Source organism: Osmerus mordax, chromosome 8, assembly GCF_038355195.1.
Source record: "Osmerus mordax isolate fOsmMor3 chromosome 8, fOsmMor3.pri, whole genome shotgun sequence".
NCBI classification, from domain to species: Eukaryota; Metazoa; Chordata; class Actinopteri; order Osmeriformes; family Osmeridae; genus Osmerus; species Osmerus mordax.
In genome coordinates, this window is record NC_090057.1 from 19,792,485 (window position 1) to 19,809,879 (window position 17,395).

The 17,395-nt window shown below is 42.0% G+C and overlaps 1 protein-coding gene and 1 pseudogene across 1 annotated transcript in view; one reads left to right on the forward strand and one right to left on the reverse strand.

The window, feature by feature from the left end:
* The window catches only part of slc24a4b (solute carrier family 24 member 4b), a 96,620-nt gene that overhangs the window by 69,961 nt on the left and 9,264 nt on the right, over positions 1-17,395 (reverse strand). The window lies entirely within an intron of this gene.
* Positions 13,401-14,824, forward strand: LOC136947497 (putative nuclease HARBI1; annotated as a pseudogene).

The window sequence follows — 17,395 nt, forward strand, 5'->3', positions numbered from 1 at the left end:
AGACCCCAGTGGGACAGTGAACAGAAATGCCTCCCACCACGGCTGTCATGTGCCAGTAACATGTCCAATGCAGTTCAGATATAATTGAGGAAACATGAGAACATTCAGATGAATGCTCATAAAACCATTACATTATTTGCAAGTTTGACATCGACACATTAAGGAGAGGACGTCACTGGCAAAGGTAGTGTCACAGGATACTCTCTGGAGAATTGCTGGGTCATACGCAGGCCCAAATGGAATACGCGGGCGCAGAATTCCGACGAAAACCCAGGGAATTTAAAATAGAACGCATTGGTCTGAGGCAAAATGTAAATGAACTTCTCACATCATATTACGGCTCTATTTTTCAAACGTCAGCCAAAATGCAGAGATTCAGCCCAGAAGAATTGAGAAGGAAACACTTATCAACGAAAATAACTGCAAGAGACAGGGCCAGGGAGTTTTCAGGCGACTTTTATGAAGATGGATCAAAACTTTTTTGTAAAGTCTGTCAGCACTCAATTGAATATATTCGCCGTCAGACAGTTGTGGAACATCTTCGGTCGCTCCGACACAAGAACAAGAAGGCTGGCGGACCAGGTAAGCATAACTATTTATTGGAGTAGTAGCCTAGGCTACTGTGTATTTATTAAATCAGCTATTTTTTATTTAATCTAGCGCAGTTCATTAAGAGTAGCCTACAAGTCCCGAAAAGTTAGGCCTATTTAAGAGAACGTCAAGAGTGTGTAGGCTACAACTAAATAAGGGATGTAGCTATACTAATGTTATTTTTTTTTACAATTCAGTGTGGTGTCTTACAGATTTAATGTATTCACTATTGATCTATATAGGCTATACAGTCAGTAAAATCCTTGAATGAGTATAAACCTAGTAGCAGCGGCCTCAAGCATCTGGGGGCCCTTGGACACTCCTTTAAGGCTGACTTAAAAATAAACAGCTCAAACATTCCCTCAACTTGAATTATTTAACAAAAGCAAAGAAGAAAAAGAGTCTGACTGACACTGAACCGAACTTATCATAAATACGATGGGCTCCGCGTTATTTCAGCACCGTGGACAGTGGCGCGGTGCGCGCACATCTGTCGCCGGTAGGGTTAGCTAGCTCTACAGATGCTGGACCAAAGAAAGAGGTCACTTTTGGTAGACTGAATAAAGCTTTTATTTTGTTGTCCGATATCTTTAGTTTTTCAGCACCACTGGCATATGTACATTTCATTTATTTTCCTCAAACTAACATTCTAACCTTCAGATCGCTTAAGCCGGTCGCGGGGGCGGTAAACGTCACCATGGTAACCGCGAGTTTGACCAATCAGAGATCAGTGTTGGTCAGTGTTGTTTATCTTAGGATTGTGGGTAGTGTAGTATTTCAACAGAAGATCGCAAATAACAAGGTTGACTTCATACGGACTTGTGGCTTTTATAGGAGCAGAAACTTTCGTTTCACAACCTCGTAGCTCGTGGTCAGTCTACCTTGGATGGTTTAGACATCCAATACCTGACAATCAATATCCTAGCGCATCATATTACAATTATCGTTTTAAGGTTTAGCATTGGGGTTGAGGCTTCCTGAACAAAATGTTATGAAAGTTGAGTTGCTGGGCCGCAGAGCCATATAAAAAGATGCATATTGGCAATTTGGTTACATAACAGATTCAGATAAGAGAAATGTCTCTGTTTTTGTTTAGAGCTTAGTAGGCTAGCTTACAGCGCAGTTGTCGTACTGTGGTGTAGTTGATTCAATTTCGTTTTTTTCATTTATATAGCACACTTTTAAAACAAAAACATTATCATTTAGCCATTTGAAATCTATTGTAATGACCTGACTAGGTCAGAGAGGAACAATCGTCCAGGAATAAGATGAAGTTCCGGAATTGCCGTTTATTAACCACACTCAGTCTCCGTGAAAACGGAGTAGTATAAAGGCCGAATTTAGGCCGAATTACATTACTCCGTTTTCACGGAGATGGACACAGGGAACGCCCTCTCCGATGTGGAACGCCCTCTCCGATGTGATCATATTAATAATTGCTAATAATAACTGCTTAGATGCCAGGCTAAGGTTACACACACATTTTCAGGTCTTGGTCTGTGGACCCCCTGAAGTAGCCCTGGCCACCCCATATATAAAGGTCTGTAGCCTAGTAGACTATATGTGTGTGTGTGTGTTTCTGGGTGCTCACTGCTCAGAGACTTCATAAGCATGTTGATGAGCTCAAAACATGGACATTCTTTAATTCTGTACTTTAATTTTCTCTTTTATTTTTTAGTTCAAACAAGAACACAAACTCTGGCTTCCTGTCTGGCAAAGACCCCCTCTACAGCAGAGAGAAAATAATTCATCTTGGACCTTACCAGAACCTTAATAGAGGCAGACATACCACTTGAAAAGGCCCCCAAATTGTCAACGTTTCTGCAAAAACACTGCAAGCAGGGTGGGTCTATTCCAGCACCCTCCCACCTGCGTACAGAGTACCTGCCAGAGCTTTATCCACAATATGAGCAGGACATCAAAGATGCCGTAGCAGGAAAGGACATCTACATTGTCCTTGATTAGACCACAGATGCTTGTGGTAGATGTGCACTGGCCATCCTGCTCCAACCAGTGGGTGAGCGAGCTGTTGTAGAAGACCTGGCTTTTTTTAGAAAAAGTTAATTTCACCACTGTGTCCCAGGCTGTCATTTCCTGTCTCAACAACTTTGCAGTCGACTTTAATAGAGTTTGGGCTTTTGTGAGTGACTCAGCTAGCTACATGAAGAAGGCCTTCACTTGCATCCTAGAAGGTCTCTTTCCAAACTCCAGACATATAACCTGCTTTGCCCACCTCATTAACCTGGTGCTGGAGGTTTTCCCGGATGTGTTTGGTGAGGTAAACAGGCTCTGTGCTCTGGTGAAGAAGGTGTTCTGTCAGGCACCTCAGCGTCGTCTGCAGCTTAGAGCATTCATGCTAGAGAAGGGACACTTCTGTAATGCCTGTTTATGCTGTCCAGACCAGGTGGTGCGCCTGGGTACATGCTGTAGAGTACTTGGCTGAGTACATTGATGTGCTCAGCGACTTCACTGCTACTCTACCAAAAACAGCGACGTGTGTGGGGGACCTTTGCGAACTGCTGGAGGAACAAAAGGCCCAGCTGAAGGCCCAGGCAGTGTTCATTGTGGAACACAGCAGTGAAATAGTTTCTCTGCTGACCAAGCTGCAGAAGACCTCTGTCCCCATGGCACAAACCATTGCCAGCAAGCTGGAGGACCTGCAAATGCAGTTCGAGTATGGCAGAACAGCAGGAGCAGACGACTGGCACCCTCATACCAAAGAGCTGCTGCAGGAGCTGCCAGAGGAAGACAGGCTGACCTGCAGTGAGCTGTTCCAGACTGCCATGGCAGCATGCTCCACCAGGCCGTGCTGGAGAAGCACCCCTGCCTTGACCTGTTCAGGTCATTAACAGTCCTTGATCCAGCCCAGGTGATAGGGGCAAGACAGGACATTGAGGACCACGTTGAGGCTATCCCCTCTCTAAACCAGGTGTCTGCAGAAGAGTGGCGCAGATGCCAGAGGAGTCAGTGCAGTGGACTGGTGGGCAGCTAGAGAGGACAGAATGCCCGTCTTAGCAAACATAGCAGCCATCCATCTTTGCCTCCCCACTACCTCAGTAGACGTAGAGTTTTTTCTCATTATCAGATGCTTCTTAATCAGCATAGGAGCCTCACTGAGAAAAATGTAAAAATGTTGCTAATTGCAAAGTTCAACAGCATTCAGCCCTAAACACGCGCGCGCACACACACACACACTTCAACATACACCACACATTTTGTTTAAATCATTTAAAAAATCTCAAATGTAAAAACATTTAGCAAATGTGAATTGGTTTGTCGTTTGATGTTTGTTAGATACCGTAGATATATTCCTTGTTTTATTGGGTGTGCTCAAGCCTTCGGCGAGAGCACAACCTTTTGTGTGCTCTCTTTTTTTTTTTTTTTTTTTTTTTGCCCCCCTAAAACTCAGTCAATATTTGGCCTACATAGACAACGTAGGTGTCAAAAGTTTCGTCTTGGTAGCGATTGAGTTGCTTCTATTGGAATTTACGTTCCGTTGCATGGTTTAGGCTTAAGTTAAGTTTTTGTGGCGAAAAGTGAAGCTAACGGTGGCTAATTTGCTAGCCACAGTCACTGACGTTACTAACGTCACTACGTCACGAAAACACGCGTGACTACCTTTGGCAGAACATTCGTTTCGCATCTGTTAACTTGGGGGATAGCTAGGCTAAGTATAGCTTTACTGCAAGGCAGCTGCAGAAACACCACAAGAAAAGAGGCCAGGGTGATAACTATTTACTCATTTTACTTTTTGATATGACACACAATTGTGATGTGTAATGTACAGTATAAGCTGATATTATTAAGGAAGTACATCTACTTTCGGAAACAGTAGTCTACTATTTCACTGAAGTATTAGCATCATGACATTAGCCTGTGTTGCCCGGGCAACACATACTACAGTGGTCTATGATGTAGCGTTATCTGTTTTCAATCGTTAAAATAAACATTCCTCACATATACATTTTCGTTGTAGGATTTATTCTGACATTAGTAAACGATTTGTTGGTGAAATTACCATTACCTGTGGTTTCAAACCAGTGTAGCTCACTGCAACGCTGTAGCTTACGCGAGACGCTACAAAAACATCTATACTACACAGCTGTTTAGGAAGTCAAACGATGACAGAACATGTTCGGCACTCCCCTTACTTAAATCAAAAGTCTATCTAACTACTAACCTGAACTTCATTGCCACAGTCTAAACGTTGTCAATCTGTTCATGACAATAATTAATTTCAGCCTAAACCGTACAACGGAACGTTAAATCCAATTCAACCAACGCAATCGCTACCAAGACGAACACAGCAGTAGTCTAGTACCATCTGCTAACTGAAAATATGCCCCCCAAAACGTAAATAAGCTTGACATTTATTTAGTGGAAAATCGCTCATTCATAAAAAGCTCACTGGTAGCGATCATTGTCAGTAACAACGCAAAATGCGATATAGCCCTGTGTGGAGAAGCTGCCCCGGTAAATTGTACAATTTACGATTTTGCGATTTTCCACTAAATAAATGTCAAGCTTATTTACGTTTTGGGGGGCATATTTTCAGTTAGCAGATGGTACTGTTTGAATCGCGATTCCATCTTCTACTACCGGGTAACGTCGTAGAATAATCTTCAAAGGGGGTTCTTTATTCATGAATGAATGCAATATGAGTAGGCTAAATGCCTGAAAATATCATGAGAAGGGAAAAACTTAAAATGACGTTTAAGTCATAGAGATTAGGTCAATTTGTACACCGGTCTGACAAATGTATTCGTTTTGATTCAACGATGAGGCTGCCTCTTGCAGGGGAAATGAGAAGACATCTATTTCATTCTACACTTCACTCGTATTTTCAGTTGTAAATGAGCAGCAAAAAAAAAATGCTTTTAAATCTATGTAATCTTTATAAATAATAAGTATGCATTTTTATATATAATATACAGAAATATCAGTTGTAAAAATGTCATTCAAAAACGGACCCCTGTGCAACCGACACAAGCAAGCACACCCTACAATTTCCCCAGAAATTGTACCCTCTCTAGTTTATAAATGTTATATTTATATTTATGTCCTTGCACTTCATTGTTAAATCTATATTTATGTATTTATAAAAAATATATACAGTATATTTAATGTTTATTACATATTTATTAAATGTTTATTTCCCCATGAGGAATGTTGCAATAAAAATATCAAAAAAGTTGAATCTCTTTAAAGCTATACTTATTACGCATTATTACGCAGATTTTCGGCCTGAATTACCGCAGAAAGTGAAAAAACCCCGCAGATTCCGTTTGGGTCAGGTCATACGGCCAATTTCTGCTATTCAGCGTGGCGCACAGAAAACAATGTCAACAGAGCAAATTCCCCAATTGGTAATTGCAGTTTGACGTCTAGTCTAATCTGTGCCTCCCACTTTTATTCTAACACCCCCTCCTCCTTCTCTCTCCCACACTGACAGCCAGTTAAACACAAAGCACACTTGCTGAACCACAGGTTCAATAACCTAAAGGGGGCAATGCTGTGTAATGCATGTATTCAGCTGTAGTAAAGAACAAATAGGCCAAACTCCCTCCTGGGTAGACTATGCAACAAATGAGGCAAATACGTGACAGTACGTAGATGCTGATTCTTTAATGCTCTGATTTATGATGAAATATTTTTCATGTCGGATTGATGGACAAAAGCGTAGTATGACGATCCCTACTGACAAACAGCTATTTCATTGGTTCACAGGAAGTAAAAGGATGTAATCAAATCACAACAGGTGAGAGTGAAGCAAGAGAACAAAAATGCAATACATGAATAAAATTGAGGCACCATGGTGTTGGGTTGCTAAGTCACAGTTCAGAGACTTTGGTACTAGTATGTGCATATTCTTTGGCATCTACTCAGCTGTATTGTTTTTGTGTTGACATGCGAGAAGCCTTCCACCTCAACTTTCGCCCTTTCTCTTTCTCACAACTGTTTAAGGGTACAGAAAAGTTCTGCAGCATTGAAGATCCCAATGACCACAGTGGCCTCCATCACCCGTAAATGGAAGAAGTTTGGAACCACCAGGACTCTTCCTAGAGTTGGCTGCCCGGCCAAACTGAGCGATCGGGGGAGAGGGGCCTTAGTCAGGGAGGTGACCAAGAACCCGATGGTCACTCTAACAGAACTCCAGCATTGCTTTGTGAAGAGGAGAACCTTCCAGAAGGTCCACCATCTCTGCAGCACTCCACCAATCAGGCCTATATGGTAGAGAGTCTCTGGAGAGATCTGACAATGCTGTGCAGTGACGCTCCCCATCCAACCTGATGGAGCTTGAGAGGTCTTGCAAAGAAGAATGGGAGAAAGTGCCCAAACACAGGTGTGCCAAGCTTGTACCATCATACTCAAAAATACTTGAGTCAGCAATTGCTGCCAAAGGCGCTTCAACGAAGTATTGAGCAAAGGCTGTGAATAATTGGGTGTGCTCAAGCCTTCGGCGAGAGCACAACCTTTGTTCTCTCACATATATATTTATTTATTTTCGCCCCCCTAAGGATCAGTCAATATTTGGACTACATACACAACGGCGGTGTCAAAAGGTTCGTCTTGGTAGCGATTGCGTTGGTTGTATTTTTATTTACGTTCCGTTGCATGGTTTAAGTAGAAATTGCGTTTTTGTGGTGAAAAGTGAAGCTAACGGTGGCTAATTTGCTAGCCACAGTCACTGACGTTACTAACGTCACTAACGTCACGAAAACACGCATGACTACCTGTAGCAGAACATTCGTTTCACATCTGTTAACTTGGGGGATAGCTAGGCTAACTATAGCTTTACTGCAAGGCAGCTGCAGGAACGCCACAAGCAAAGAGGCCAGGGTGATAACTATTTACTCATTTTACTTTGTGATGTGAAACACAATTATGAAATGTAATGTACAATATTAGCTGATATTATTAAGGAAGTAGGCCCACATCTACTTTTGGAAACGGTAGTCTACTATTTCACTGAAGCATTAGCATCATGACATTAGCCTCTGTTGCCCGGGCAACACATAATACAGTGGTCTATGATGCATCTGTTTTCAATCTTTAAAATAAACATTCCTCACAAATACATTTTCGTTGTAGGATTTATTACGACATTACATTACAAGTAAACGATTTGTGGGTGAAATTATCATTACCTGTGGTTTCAAACCAGTGTTGCTCACTGCAATGCTGCAATGCTGCAATGTGCTCCCCTTACTTAATCAAAAGTCTATCTAACTACTAACCTGAACTTCATTGCCACAGCCTAAACGTTGCCAATCTGTTCATGAAAATAATTAATTTCAGCCTAAACCGTACAACGGAACGTTAAATCCAATTCAACCAACGCAATCGCTACCAAGACGAACACAGCAGTAGTCTACTAGTACTGTACCGTAGTAGTACAATTTACCGGGGCAGCTTCTCCACACAGGGCTATATCGCATTTTGCGTTGTTACTGACAATGATCGCTACCAGTGAGCTTTTTATGAATGAGCGATTTTCCACTAAATAAATGTCAAGCTTATTTACATTTTGGGGGGCATATTTTCAGTTAGCAGATGGGACTGTCTGAATCGCGACTCCCTCTTCTACTGCCGGGTAACGTCGTAGAATAATCTTCAAAGGGGGTTCTTTATTAATGAATGAATGCAATGAGTAGGCTACATGCCTGAAAATATCACGAGAAGGGAAAAACTTAAAATTACGTTTAAGTCATAGAGATTAGGTCCATTTTTACACCGGTCTGCCAAATTTATTCGTTTTGATTCAACGATGAGGCTGCCTCTTGCAGGGGAAATGAGAAGACATCTATTTCATTCTACACTTCACTCGTATTTTCAGTTGTAAATGAGCAGCAAAATTGTTTTCCTTTAAATCTATTTAATCTTTATAAATAATAAGTATGCATTTTCATATAAAATATACAGAAATCAGTTGTAAAAATTTCATTCAAAAACGGACCCCTGTGCAACCGACGCAAGCAAGCACACCCTACAATTTCCCCAGAAATTGTACCCTCTCTAGTTATATATGTTATATTTTCATTCCTAATTTTTGACTGCCATTATGGGGTGTGTAGAATATTGGAATAAAGCTGTAACAAACTAAATGTGGAAAAAGGTGAATCGCTGTGAATACTTTACAGATGCACTGTATATTTAGTCATTTAGTCATTTAGCAGACGCTCTTATCCAGAGCGACTTACAGTAAGTACAGGGACATTCCCCCCGAGGCAAGTAGGGTGAAGTGCCTTGCCCAAGGACACAACGTCAGTTTGCATGACCGGGAATCGAACTGGCAACCTTCGGATTACTAGTCTGACTCCCTCACCGCTCAGCCACCTGACTCCTGTATATGCACTCACACATCTCCCCCTTGCAGATAAGAGTGATGCAGTATCTAAAACCACTAATCAAAATCCTGAGGGATTATCACATACTACAAGCCAATCCATACTAAAACATTTGATTCATTATTCATTTCAACTTTGCTGTTTTCTAGTAGTTCTAATCGTTCAAATATACAATATAAGCATATTAATTATGCCTCTAAACGTTTATCGCATTGGTCACTTATGGGCAATATAGGCTATTCCTACCACTGTACTTTACCTCAGTTGGCAATTTATCCTCAAAGTTGCAACCACACCTTCGAGATGACATAGGTGGGGGGGGAAAAGTTTTTCATTGTTTCATTCCGTTTCCAGAGTTCAAATTACTTTTGATTTGCAATGTCAGACTTTGATACTTATGAACCCAATACAGGTCAATAAAATATTTACATTTTGCTGTAAAAAGAAATGCTTCTGGTATGAAATGCGCTATATAAATAAAGTTTGACTTGAAACAAAAACATCTAAATGTACAATCCAAAAAATGGGTTGCATAATGTGCAAAAGTAGATGTAGAGTATACATTTAAGTTATCAAATCAAATTTAATTTGTATACGTGATATCATACATGCTTTGACAATGCACTTACAGGATTTTGCAACCTGTGGCCAATAATAAGGAAATGGACACCCAGTCTCAGTCAATCAGTGTGTCACAAAAGTGCTTTATATGGCACCCACATTCCATGACAAAGGATCCGTCTCCTAACGTCACCCTCTAGATGTCGAATATAGATGTTAGGCCAGTCCTCTATAATGTCAGGATGTCTTACAGGTACCATAGATTTTATGTCAAAAAAGCTATTCTCTTTATATTCATATTACATACAAATCATTTCCTGTGTGTACCATTTGGTCCATGAGAATTCACAATGGTTATTTAATTTAACACATTTATAGTTGGAATACCCTTTTATTAAGGGTTGTTAAGGCCTCTTTCAGCATACAACATAAGTATTCAAAATCCTGATGTTACACGATCTGGCAAGAAACTGCACCTATGGGGGTTAATGTTGCATTTATTGTTTTTGCAGCTTACGCCTTCGGCGAGCACAACCAATGTCCTCTCACATATATATTTATTATTTTCGTCTCTTTTTGCACCCCTAAGGATCCGTCAATATTTGGACTACATAGACAACGTCGGTGTCAAAAGTTTCGTCTTGGTAGCGATTGAGTTGCTTGTATTTTTATTTACGTTCCGTTGCACGGTTTAGGTTGAAATTACGTTTTAGTGGCAAAAAGTGCCTTGTGTCAACGTAGGGAACTCGGTGCTAGCCTACGCCACAACGTCAGCACACGTTAGCAACGACGCATGGATACAACGTGCATTGCTGTTGCACAGCGAGTATCGTATTGTGCCATGGTGTACTAGCAGCATATGTACATTTACGCAAATCAAGACTTGAATTTACAGTAAGTAATGTCACATTAAATAATGTATTTGAACTCAAGCTTGTGTGGTGCGTCGCTGTCTTCAATGCCACAGCATAAACTTTGTCAAAAGAAACTTTGTAATTTCCGGCGCTTTCAAACAATCACAAAAGGCAGCTAGCTTGCTCGTAGCAAACTTCTTTTGAATTAGCCATTTCCCCCTAAATAAATGTCAAGCTTATTTACGTTTTTGGGGGCATATTTTCAGTTAGCAGATGGTACTGTTTGAATCGCGATTCCATCTGAAATACTGCCGGTGACAACGTTGTTACAATAGCTTGTTTCAAAGGGGGTTCTTAATGAATTATGCAATATGAGTAAAATGCTTGAAAATATCACTAGAAAAGAAAAACTTAAGGGGACGGACCGATCTGCAACCGACGCAAGCAAGCACACCCTACAATTTCCCCAGAAATTGTACCCTCTAGTTATTATTAATCTTCCTCTACCATTGGAGTCTATGGCAGCCCCTTGAACCATATGGTAAAAAGTTGTGAAATTTGGCACACATTAAGCACAGTCCCCTCTTTATATTTTTCATGTCTCCCATTGGAGCACTAGCACCACCAATGGGTCAAAGTTGGACTTGTGTTTATGCACGTAACTTTTGAACCGTATGACCGACTTTCAAAAATGAGGTACCATTGGATTCCCTGGATCAAGACGTGTTCAACGTCAATGGCGTCAATTTTCGATTTCCGCCATTTTGAATTTTAAGAAAACACGTTTTTTCGCTACTGCTCCTTCAATTGTTGTCCAATCTTCCCCAGATTTGGCACACATCATCGTCAACCCTCACTGAAGTTATCCAAAGATTTTCAAAACCGTTTGTCCGGTACAGCCAATCAAAATCGGCAACAAAGCAACCAAACAGGAAGTTGGGTCATATCTCAGCAACTCTGAGAACTCAACACCAAATTTGGTATGTTGACTCGGAACCCTGTTCTGAGGATGTCCATACAATTTGGTTTCGCGTGGCCGCAGGAAGCAAAAATGATTTGTTTGCCTTTATTAACCCTTGTGCTGCCTTCGGGTCACATGACCCAAAGGTTCATAACGAACCATCGTTGTGCTTACCCAATTTTACCCAATACAAAAACAAATAAAAATAATTTTCGCAATGTGGGGGCTCTGAGACAGCCCAACGATTAAAAGAAAATGCTTCACTTTGTTTTTGTATGCGGTAAAGTTGTTGCAATACGATGATGGGTCACAATGGCTAATGGGTCAGAATGACCCGAAGATAACAAGGGTTAAGTGATTCCTTTGTCTCATGATATCGTGGGACATCCCGTGTGTGACACATGATAACTTGTGATAACAGCCGTATTGATGCGGCCGCCATTTTGAATTACTGAAAAAAAACGTATTTTCTTTACTCCTCCTACACATGTTGTGAAATCTTCACCAAATTTGACAGAGATTACCTTCAGACCAAGCCTCACAAAAGCTATCACATGGTGTTTTGATTTTCGAAACCGTTTGCCCGGTACAGGCAATCAAAATGTGCCGTTAACCCGGGAAACAGGAAGTTGGGTCGTATGTCAGCAAATCTTTGATGGATTCACACCAAACTTGCTGCATGCACTCGGAACCCTGTTCTTAGGATGTCTAAAACGTTTTCTACATTTTACATTTAGTCATTTAGCAGACGCTCTTATCCAGAGCGACTTACAGTAAAAGTACCCCCAAGGCAAGTAGTGTAAAGTGCCTTGCCCAAGGACACAACGTCATTTGACATGGCCGGGAATCTAACTGGCAACCTTCAGATGACTAGCCCAATTCCCTAACCGCTCAGCCACCTGACTCTGACACTGACCTGTTTTCTGGGTCATTTGAATGCTTGGCCACCTCATTGCTGCTTGCAGCAATATTTGACATGTCATTGTTGCACTGTAGTATTCTTTTTTTGTTCACCATGTCTGGTAGCTGGTGGTTACTTTATGATGAGGCTAGTAAATACAGACCATTCCTTGACTGACCACAAATACTGTAGAACCATGTACTTCTGTATGCACCATTTCTATGTCGCTTTGGATGAAAGTGCCTGGTAAATGAATACAATTTTGAATCCAAGTCTAGGTCTTGTTGCTGTACAAGACCCCATAACAGACCTGATTACATATGGCCGTTCGATGGCTATCACGCGGCAAGGTTTTGGCACGACTCTACTAACTGAGGGAAGAGATAAAAAATGTCCTCAATCAGGAGAATTCGGGATATGCAGGGTTAAGTCCTTTTCATTTTGGGGGTGGGGTGGGGTGCCACAACATTTAGAAACCTTTCTAAGGGTGCCATGACTGAAAATAGGTTGGGAAACACTGAACTAGAGAATGTAATAATAAGACTTTATTTACATAGCACATTTCATACAAGAATTGCAGCTCAAATTGCTTTACATAAAATCAATAAAAACAATATTATAAGCAGTGTTGGTCAAAATACTTGGAAAAAGTAATTAGTTACTGATTACTTCTCCAAGAAAGTAATCCAGTTACTTTACTGACTACTTATTTTCAAAAGTAATTAGTTACTTTACTTAGTTACATGATGCCCAATCTGAATACGCTAACGAGACGAGTCTGACGAGACAGGTCCTTTCGGGGGAAGGTATCTCCAAAACCGTTGATTTCGAACAGTCTATTAACTTACCTTGCCGTAACTTAAAGGAATCTAACTTAATTTACATTTTAGCTTAATTTAAGTTTAAATACACTACAGTTTAACTTGACTTAGTGTGACAATAAACTCTCGAAAACAAATGCAATTTGCAAAGTACGTTGAAGGAAGATGCAATTGACTGCCGTCTGACAGAGCGTGCTAGTGCGAGCACATAAGTACACGCAGCGCGATGACTACATCCTATCTTTAGGTAAGCTAATGTAAACTAAACTAAGGTAAGTCGTTTTTAAGTGAAGTTATTAAGAGAAGTTAAACTTTAGTTAGTTAGTTTAAAACTGTAAGGTTTAAAATACTTTAAAATGAAAAATGGTGAGAATGGCGAACATTGCAATTGTCCATCCGCTTCTGCAGGAGTGGATGGAAGAGGAGAGGTGTCGAATGGAGCAGGACAGGGGTCAGCGCAGAGCCTACCGCGCAAGGATAGAGATGCTGGCAGCGTACTCCTTTGAGGTAAGTTTTTAAAACATCATTTTGGAAATATGTGATTATAGTAAAATGTCAATTATCACTGTGTGTGACATAATTCTGCTATAGTATGTAGTTATCGTCGAGACACAATCACCACGTACAGCATCTAGCTACCGTCGACATTACCTTCCTGAGGTAAATACAGTACAGTAGAGTGACTAACTGGCACGTAGTCGCTCACAATAGTTTCATACTATCCGTGATTATAGTAAAATGTCAACTATCACGTACAATCATTTACATATTATGTGATATTTACAGTTATGTTCATTAATGTGCACTGTCCATGTCATGGATGGATGAATTCATGAATAAATAACATCTTTGATGAACAACTGTTTAACAATGTTTACATATCATCAATTTCAGGGTGGTGTACGGTATGCCAGCCTGAACAGGGCAGTGCCCCTTCTCCGGCATTATTTTGCTGGGGAAGACTCAGCAGAGCCTCCATAACCGGTCTGCTGCAGCTGCTCAACCAGGAGCGGTGCCATGGATGGGGGCCAACCATAGAGGTCCTGGTGTTTCTGTTTTGGGTGGCCAGCGGTACGTCTTACCTGGGCCCTCGGGCATTGGAATGTGCCCAAGAGGCTCATTTTCAATCTCAATATACTCAACAAATATTTGTCAGAAACTGTGAATTGCTCTATCAACAGGTGCGTCGTACCGCGTGGTGTCGAGGGCATTCGACATGCCCAGCACCACGGTGCACAACGTTGTCCATAGGGTCTGTGGCTGTGTAGTCGTGGCGATGCCAAGGGTGATCAGGTTACCTTCCACTGCAGAGGGGCTGAGAGAGGTATCGGAGGGTTTTGCCCGACTGGCTAGGCATGGGGCTTTTGCTAGGGCCATGGGAGCCATTGACATCTGCCATGTTCGTATCAAATCCCCGGGAGAGCCCCATGGCCACGATTATTTCAACAGGAAATTGTTTCCATCTATACAGCTGCAGGCGGTGTGTGACCATGCAGGGCGCGTCATCGATGCGTTTGTGGGTTATCCAGGTTCTGTCCACGACACCCAGGTCCTGAGCAACAGCCCCCTGTTCCAGTCTGCCGCGTACCCACCCCCTGATACCTTCTTGTTGGGTGATGGGGCGTACCCCTGTCTGATGAGGCCCATTTCCCTCATCACACCATACAAGAATCCACTCAGGGGAGTGGCACAACAGAGAGGAAACACTTTAACGTGCAAGGTCCCATCCTCTATTTGCCAACCATATCCATCCATGTTGACAAAAAGCAGCTACCTTATTGGTGTAGAACGATCACGTGTCGAACCGTGCCACCAAAATCCTATTACGCTCTGAAGAAACTAGTTCTGCATAAAACATAGACGCAACGATAATCGCCTGGAATTTCAGCGACAAACTTTTTTTTGGTAGCTTAGCACGACTCGTTCTTTTTTATGAGCTAAAGATTGTGTAGATGCCAGACTGTGGAGCGGGTTGAAACGATAACAGGGTTCACCTTACGGCCTACAGGGAGGGAGAGGTTAGCAAAGACGGGGCATCCTTGTCAGACCACACCCGCAGAGAATGGACAGATGGAGGTAGCTTAGATTAAAAGATAGAAGTCACCTTAATGTAACAGACAAATAAACGTATTTATGTAGATAAATGAGTCCCTTGTTACTATGGAAAACCCTGCCGAGTCGTCCACGTCGCTATTTGTTCCCTTTAAGAGGTGAATTCGAAGTGCAGCAGTTAAGCACTTCTGAGTGCATGCATGCTCCCGCAGCCAGGGGATACAAATCCTGTGCCTTGGCATGACACCGGTTTGCTAGGTGCTTGCTCAGATTTGAGGTGGAATTTTTCGCTGCAGATAAAAGTTCTTCCCACGCAGTGTACATACACATTAAACGCTGCATGGCCCTACTCTCTCCTGCATTCCATGTTCTCTCTTGTTGATATACACATGCACTGTAGTGATGTGTTGTTTGCAGAGGTGTCAAGTACAAATACTTTGTTACCTTACTTAACCCTTGTGTTATCTTCGGGTCATTCTGACCCATCAGTCATTGTGACCCACCGTCGTATTGCGACAACTTTACTGCATACAAAAACTAAGTGAGGAATTTGCTTTTAACCGTCGGGCTGTCTCAGACCCTCCACATTGCGAAGGTTAAAAGAAAATGCTATTTATTGTTTTTGAATTGGGTAAAATTGGGTAAACACAACGATGGTTCGTTGTGAACCTTTGGGTCATGTGACCCAAAGGCAGCACAAGGGTTAAGTATTAATTTTGGGTATCTATACTTTACTGAAGTAATCATTTTTCAGCCGACTTTCTACTTCTACTCCTTCAATTTTCACGCAGTTATCTGTACTTTCTACTCCTTACATTTTTTTAAATAGCCTCGTTACTCCAATTTCAGTTCGGCTTGTTTTCATTCCGGCTTGTCATCGTAAAAAAACAAAAAACAAAAAAAGAATATCCTGAAAAAACGCGCCATCCGGGTAGAGTGAATTTGATTGTGGTTGGATGAGAAATATAAACATATACCATTCCGACACCCTATTGGTTTATACGTGATCCCTCAGCTGCACATGACACAAAATCACGTCAAACTCCAGCAAGGAAATAGCAGACGTATGTAGCCTACGAAGATGTCCGTGGCAGAGACTCAAGAGAACTCGAGCAAAATGTCCGAACCAAGTACCAGCGATGAGGTTGGTAGCTAGGAAGATTAGCCAACCCTTCTACATCCCTGGAAGAATTTTTCGACATGTTAGGATGCAAAAACAACTCCTTTCGAATCAGGCCCTGCGCCAGGCACTGATTTGCAAGGGGGCCATACGGGGGGGGGGGGGGGGGGGGGCACTTTTTTTTTTTTTTACAGCCTATGGTAGCATAGTAGGTTAACTTTTCACCTATAATCCAACTCCGGCACAAAAAGGCGACAAATGGTATTATTTAGAATCTCACAATCTAATCCCGTCTGGTCTTCAATCTACCCAGACGCTCCCATGTTACCCCGCTCCTCATCTCTCTCCACTGGCTTCCCATCACGGCCCGTATCAGATTCAAAAGTCTGGTACTGACCTTCCGAGCGGTGAACGGGACTGCACCCAACTACATCAAGTCTCTCCTCCAGCCTTACACCCCCCCCCCCCCCCCCCCCCCCCGCCACCTACGGTCTTCTTCTGACAACCGTCTGGTGGTCCCACCGCTCAAGAGCGCCCGGTCCCAACACAAGCTCTTCTCCTGTCTGGCCCCCCAATGGTGGAATCAACTCCCCACCTCCATCAGGGACACGGACTGTCTCCCCACCTTCAAGAAAAGGCTCAAGACGCACTTGTTCCGGGAGTACAACGGCACTTAGGAATGCTTGGCTGGACCTGATGTTAGTTTCCTCCAGGATCACAATGACTCGTATTGAGAGACTTGTTGCTCTTGCTGGTTAGTTGTAACGGTTTCAAATTCTTGTACTCCCTGTGAAATATTTTACTGTTGATTATTTTTTCTACAGGTACACTCTTGTGGGGAGTTTCATGTTGTTCAATTGTAACTTGTTTAACTGCATGCTCTTATGGTTCTTCCCTGTTGCACTTATTTGGATTTCCACAATGTATGCTTCATGTTTTGGCTGCTCGCAATGTTTGGGGCCATCTCGTTGTTATGATCAGTGACCTATGCTCTTTTGTAAAGCTCTCTCTTGGAAGTCGCTTTGGATAAAAGTGTCTGCTAAATGAATAAATGTAAACGAATAATACAGTGACAATAATTTTATAATTTGATTTATTTAATTGTCTTGATTTTCAAACAAAAACTGATGACCGAAACGGAGCGCAGCACAGCAGCACAGCATCAAGCAACCACGAAAAAGGCCTA